This window comes from Amblyomma mixtum, chromosome 8 (assembly GCF_055824585.1).
Source record: "Amblyomma mixtum isolate Tamu chromosome 8, ASM5582458v1, whole genome shotgun sequence".
Classification (NCBI taxonomy): domain Eukaryota; kingdom Metazoa; phylum Arthropoda; class Arachnida; order Ixodida; family Ixodidae; genus Amblyomma; species Amblyomma mixtum.
This window is the reverse complement of record NC_143019.1, coordinates 131,221,272-131,228,516: the sequence shown is the minus strand read 5'-3', so window position 1 is coordinate 131,228,516 and position 7,245 is coordinate 131,221,272. Positions and strand designations below refer to the sequence as shown.

Sequence of the window (7,245 nt, the reverse complement as noted above, 5' to 3'; positions counted from 1 at the left end):
GGTGCACATTGAATGTCAGGGTGTGTTCACCATAGAGAATTGGCATCTGCTCAACAAACTGCACAAGAAGCCTTTTGGCACAAAAAATATCTGTTTCTTCAACACTTGCTTGTAAGAGTAAAAATAAACTCTGTGCAAGAAGGCAGAAATGCGTCAAATATCTCTGCGGGAGCATATTGAAGAGGCAAGGTGCACTGTAATAAAGAAGGCAATATCTCCACTCTGTAGCTTTCCAAAACGAGCGCTCAGTTACCAGTCTTGGCAATCTGGTGAAATTGGTGGCCGAATTTTCAACAGGCGGTCATTCAGCTCCCTCACATGATTCCCAATGTGCCAGGCACTTCCTGGTGACCACAGCCAAAGTTCCATTTGGTGCGATGTGACACCTTCCAGTACGCAGTGCATGTAGTCCGGTGGAAAGCCCCACGACAGGTCCAATGTGCTGAGGGTTGCGACGGCCGACAAGCCCTTCATACCATCCACAGGACGGTCTCGCCTGGCTGCAAGTTTCATTGTACTGTACAGTGTCATGGCATCGCTCGACCATATCTCGCCCCTCCATGATATATTTCAGGGTGCCTGAAAAAAGAAATGACAGATAAATTTGTCATAGTACTATGCATAATAAACAAAGAAATACATGCTAAAGAACAGAGAGGAGAGTATGAATGCACATGTAAGTGATGGTTATGAAATGCTACAATAACTTAAACTACATGCAATGGTACCACATCTACCTTTAATCAATGCACAAGCCCATTTTACAAAATTAGGCTTTTCATGTTACACTCAGAATATGTAAATGGGTAATAGGTCAACATGTGGAGCTTGCATGCCCTATTTTTCACTGCAGAACCCAACTTCCAAGAGGTAGACCTAGGCTACGGGAGATGCTAATGAAAAGCTCTGGATTATTAGGATCACTACGGAATCTGACCTGCACAGTCAATCTTCCTGACCTTTAATGTGCATAGCTTCTGCAGGAAGAGGTACAAACGTTTACAAGAGTGCTTGTGTAAGATAGAACTTCCAAGTGACAATTTTTTCCATTCTGAATCCATACATGTGCACCACAGGTGGCAACTGTGATTCCAGTCTTCACACCTCGTACGTCTTGGATCACCAGACAATAAACTTATCACAAGAGTTTAAACAGACCGCACAGACATTTGCTCACATAATTAACAGCACCCAATCTCCTCGTAGCTAGAAATAAGTGCCCTGTGCATATCTGCACATATTTCTCACAGTAAACACAAAGCTAAATGTGACTGCTCACCAACGCGCAAAATGACCGTCCTTTGTCATTCTGCCTGCTAGAGAGTAAACTAAGCACCCCACAACAGCCTTTTGTTTCAGAATACTTATGAGGAGTTTTAGAAGACCTGTGATCCCTATGGTCGAAAACTGCTATACCCTGGCACTTGTCATGCTCCATCTCTGGAATATGTGAATAGAAAAATTTCTTTAAAAGACTAAGCAGCAGAGTTACAGCTGTCACAATCAAGCAACTTTGCCATCCTTTTCTCTGCCATACCATCTTCGAGTCTCTCTCTCCCCCATATCCTTCCCAAGTGAAATTTCTTTCACTGCTTTTATGGGGAAGCACAGATTGTCACGTCATCATCATGGCCCTCCATCACCAAGTTGCTGCAACACCAAGTTGTTTTTGTATTAGAACACAACCTTGTTCAAACTGATATGAACCAGTATTTTTATACCTGGTAACAGTTGACACCAACCACATGGGATACGAGTATGTTGCTTGTTGCATGTGAATGCATTTAAGCAACAAAATTATGTTCTTAGAGCTGTACAGTGTGCAGAAAGCAGAAGAGGCAAAGCTTGTAATATGACTGAAACAATTCTTACCATCAACAAGCGTTTCTTTTTGAAGGCACCAAGAACAGCCATAGTATTCGTTGTATTGCTTAGCATTCAGCAGTGAAGCGCGAGCTGGCGAGTCAACACAAAAGCACAACACATTCACTGTTGACTGCACAACTTTGCTGGCAAATGACCACGTGAAGCTGCCCATAGTGTGGAATTTCTCAACAAATGTCTTCAAGTAGAGGCGAGTAGGTGGGTGACCTTTGGCAAACCAAATGACGCCAATGAGGATGTTCTTCCAACGATAGGGAAGAGGGAGCTAATTAAGCACTACTTGAATTGGCCAGACTGACCCTTTGCTCGAATTAAATACTGGCAATCCATCGCTGTTAGCGGTAACAGTCAGGTCACTCCAATTCATGTTCCTTTCACGGCGGACCTTTCTGTACAGTTGGCCATCTGTGATATCCTTATAAGCTCCCTGATGAGTTTCAGCTGTCAGTTTCTGGAGGTTTGCGCCAACTATATCCCCAAACTTCTTTAAGAGACACTGTAGCTGATGCTTGAGGTCGACAGTTATGAAAAAGCTTCCTTTTTTCACCAGCTGTGCCATAGTCATTGTGGCTGCACAATTAGTGCAGTGCTGGAAATCTAGGCCGCAGCTTGATGTCAGGCACTCACACGTTAGGCAGTATGTATGGACTTCCACCATCCTTGATTTGTGCAAATCCCATAACTTCCTAAAGCCATATTTTGTCGATGGGAAGACGTTCTGGCCAAGAAATGCATTCAACAGCTTCAACAAGCTGTCCACTTGTGTCCAAGGAAGGCCAGCAGCAACAACAAATGTTAATAATGTTAATACAAGCAGCATCGCCTGCAGGTGGGTAGTGTTCTGTGTGGAAGTCTCGACTCGGAGTTCACTCTGATAAATTCCGACAAGTCTTCATCGGGGTCCTCTAGCACATGGTTGTCAAGCCCATTGGTGTCCTCATCAAGCCTTGGCAGTTGTGCATCAGAAATGCTGTCATCAAGATGCAGGGTTGAAGGCTCATCATCCAAGTTGGAATGACTTGGAGAGGCGTTGTCATGCACCTCATCTTCAGCTTGCTACAAAAAACATTGGAAAGGCTACATCAGCAACAGAAGAAAAAAACATCAGTATCGAAGTGAATGACTGCAACCTGTTCATGTATACCCCGAGTTGGTATCATTCCGCATGAACATCATTCCGATTCCCTTCACATTTTAATATTTTCATCACAGGTTTATGTTTTTTTCTTTATAATGATCCATAAGAGATAGTACACATGGACCACCATGTGACATTGACCTACAATCACTAAATAATTTATAATCGAATTTCGTATCTCACCTGTTTCAGCTTCAACAGTCAAGTAATGGCTACAACGTGAAAGGTCAGTATAAGTCACGTGAGACACAAATAAAAAGTGCAACATAATCACTGCTTCATAATTTTAATTCACTGTGATGCCAAAGACAGCTTGCCGCAAGAGCTGGAATGGCAATGGGTTTGGTGCATGGTTCATGGGAGTTGTGGCGTCCTAAAGTGACCCCGGCTATGAGGGATCCCAAAGTGGAGGGCTCCGGATAATTTCACCCACACCTGGGGTTCTCGAATGTGTACTGACATCGCGCATCACATGAGACTCTAGCATTTCAACTCCACTGAAATGTGATCATAGTGGCTGGGACTTAACCCCCGCTTTTCAAGTCAACAGTCGAGAACCATAACAACTGAGCCACCACAGCAGCAGAATCGCAATGAGTGAAGCAGCAGCGATTATATTGCAGCTGTCTTCATGCCCCATGTGACCTATACTGACCTGACATCGTAGCCATCACACTGCTTTTGTAACAGAAGCCGAATCAGGTGAGAGATGAAATTTGATTATTATTTGGCAGCTGTAGCCACATTCCTCATGGTGTTCCATGTATAGTAATGTCTAACGCACCATTACAAACAAGAAAACATAGGCAACCAAAATTTGGTATCTACACTCCTTTAAATTTTATATGGGAAAGTGTTAAAAAGGTAGGACCAAGAGTGAAAGTGCGACAAGCCGCCTTACTGTTCAGCATTGCCAGTTTCGTTGAGTATGATTTCACAACAGTCACACAAGGCAGACAACAACAAGAGATGCTAATATTTTTAAAAAGAGAGTTGCTGAACAGCGGCATGAGCCCATGCATAGAACAAGCATTAGCACAACTGAGTGGGCAGGAAACATAGGCAAATAAAATAATACATTTTCTCATAATACCGCATCTGCCTGGTTCACAGGCAGCTAACCTTAAACTATCAAAAGGGCACACAAGAAACCAAACATGCATTTTAGGGCTCAACTGCCAAGCACCTAAACACATAGTCACCACAGCAAGTCTACGTGCACATATCTATGTGGCTTCGCTTGAATTCAAGAATTGCCTCTGAACACCTCAATATCTACACGAAAATTTAGATTCATTCTGGGGCAAAGGGCAGTAGGGTAGTACATCAGTGTGTGTGTGTGTGTGTGTGTGTGTGTGTGTGTGTGTGTGTGTGTGTGTTTGTGTTTGTGTGTGTGTGTGTGTGTGTGTGTGTGTGTGTGTGTGTGTGTGTGTGTGTGTGTGTGTGTGTGTGTGTAAGGGGGGGGGGCAAACCATTTGAACTGTGTACTGCTTGGAGATTTTTTTTTCTTCGGAAAATTGGGATAAGCTAAGTTTTCCTATGCAAAATTTCAGGCTTGTGGAGGGGGATAGATTGTCCCCTTTCAATGGGTGAAGTGCGTTTCCAGAGTCAGCGCAGAGGCTCATGGAAAAGTCGTCTGCTACAGCTACTTCCGGTTCCAAATTTCTCCCCCTGCTTGCTTGCTTCACGGCAGTCGCTGTGTTAATTCGCTTCTAACACTAATTTATTTCCACTGCAACACCGCTGATTGTATTGCATCATCGCAAGACCAACCAGACGTCGACTCTGTTCTGCTTCGTAGCGTGTACTCGCATGAAGTACAACCACAATAATGTAAACGGTCGGATGCTTCCTATGCGTACGCAGTGGGACGTGTTGAGACGCGCTGCGCGCACGGTTGCATGTATGTGCTAGCCCACTGGCAGCTTTTACACGCTTTGAGGCAAATACATCAATCGTTTGCTAAATTGTGCAAGCTCAGCCTTCGTTGCCTTCGTGATGCAGCAAAAAAAAAAACATATAACGACCAACGCGTTAAACTATTTCGCGCACACAGCCGACTGCCGTGCATACACTCGAGAAAACACTCGTACCTTTCGTAATTGTCATTTTCTGCGCTCAGGACGCGTTCATACACAGCACGCGCTGATCTTACGGTGCAATACGCAATGTCGCAGCACAAACAGATTAGCGAATAAACGATACACGAATACAGGGCATTTGCTATGCAGAAGGCAGTGCATGGGAGAAATTTGTAACCGGAAAAAGCTGGCAGACGATTATTATAGTTGTTTGCATTCACTTCGGAAACACGCCTCACCTATTCACCACTGCCTGTTAAATCCGCCCCCATCCCTCAAATATGCACTCGCCTCGATTCGGTGCGGGCCCCACGACACGCTAGGAACAGGCTTACTTGCCTCTGCTCATCGATTTTTTATTTTTTTTCGTAGAAGCCCAAGGTACAGCCCAAGGAGTACGGGGAGAAATTGGGGGGGTAGCGGGCGTATTTGGAAACGTGCCATGCGCAACGGCTCACCTGTGAAACTTCATTCGACGGTTCCCTTTGCCGCTGGCTCCACACGGTTTGCCGCGGAACTTTCGCTGACGACGCACCGGGCTCAAAATAAGCAAGTTACCGTTTTTAGGAGGCATGCTGCGATAAAGTGCACGGCCTGCTGGTAAAAGAAAGCCTTCGAACCGAGTACCAAAAAGGCGACAAAGATTAACAGACGCACTCAACGAAGGCGAGGCACGAAGGAGCGCACCATGGAAAAATAGACTGCGCTATTGGCGCGCGGTCTCGGCCTCCACAGTTACGTAACCATCACGCCGCCGCTTTGCACCACTGAACTCTCAAAACAATACCTTTTTTTTCATTAATACAAGCGTAACTGACCGTTTTTCACAGTTCTTCTTTCTTCGCGGTAGATACTGTAGATCTGTGAGCAGGGAAATGTTTTGTCATGCTGTTTCGGTTTCGGTTTTTAACAGCCGAACGATGACTGTACCGTCAAAGTGGCTTATAGGTCAAGAAGCGCGAGACATGAAAAAACTACAATATAATCTCTGCTTCTACATTCGTTGTCATTCCGATTCTTGAAGCAGACTGCATTGTAGCGAAGTAAAACGACTAATCAACGTATCGCAGTTTTTTCATGTCTCCCGTGACCTGTGAACCATAAGCACAGTGCAGACCACGGTGTAAGACAACTGACACAAACAGCACATGCACAGAATAGCAACAGTTATCAGTATCAGTAAGCGCGATATCTGCACTATGAAGGACCAGCTTTAGGCCCCGCTCTTGCCTTGTTAGCTATAAACACACGTTGGCGTCACAGCCATCGCTATAGGCTGTTGAAACCGAAATAGCACGAGAAAGAAATTTGATTATAATTATTTAGCGCTCGTAAGAGAACACCACGGAATAATCCATGTACAGCAATGTCTTGCGCATCATTACAATCAAGACATTGCACACAATTAGATGCATATACTACTGTAACCACCACAGCGGCTTTCCTTTAATTGTAATCAGAGATGTCCATCCCTTTTGCTTCCGCGACCTGTACCATTTATTTTGGCTTCCTTTACTGAGATCTTTGTTTCAGTTGCTGTTAACTGGTAAAAGTGAAGAAATATCATGGGCAGTAAAATTAAGCGACCACAGAAAGAAACACCATTTGAGGGGCCTGTAATTTACGAGCGAGGGCTCATTTCACATGCGTACACTTCTTGGATATTTTTCGCCGAAAAAGTGGAGTTCGGCATGGCCTTCCTACGTAATCTTTTTTATTGGCTGGGGGGGGGGGGGGTTAGAGAGCGCCATATTTCTACTTAAATCATGCCTGAGTTTCTGGGTTTGTCATACGTACGGTTTATTATTCTTAGCTGTTCGCATAAAATGATCGCGAAGCTTTTTTTTTACCAAAGAAGCTTTTCTCAGTCTAACTGGATTATTTCCACCACATTTTGAGTTGCATAATGCGCACAGTTCCTTTTTATGAGATTTCTATAGCTTCGAATGTGACAGCAAGAACTATATGTGATACATTCTGGTTCATTGCAGCCTATATACTGCTATAATTACTCGATGGTGTGAAGCTGGCAGTGAATTTTTTTGCAGTGCCCTACACAGCGGCCTATAAATATGGTCGACGTGTTCATTCTGCGACCACTATTCTCAATATTCGCGCTGGACGTGGCGCTTTGGGCTGCCT

The 7,245-nt window shown here is 44.4% G+C and overlaps 1 long non-coding RNA gene across 1 annotated transcript; it reads right to left on the bottom strand.

Moving 5' to 3' along the window:
* Nucleotides 1–305: 305 nt before the first annotated feature.
* On the bottom strand, nt 306–5,785 carry LOC149334461 (uncharacterized). The gene is made up of 3 exons (XR_016285004.1): nt 5,562–5,785; nt 1,873–2,940; nt 306–579 (listed from the first exon to the last, which is right to left on the bottom strand). It is a non-coding gene; the product is annotated as an uncharacterized LOC149334461 (long non-coding RNA).
* Between the last annotated feature and the right edge of the window lie 1,460 nt (nt 5,786–7,245).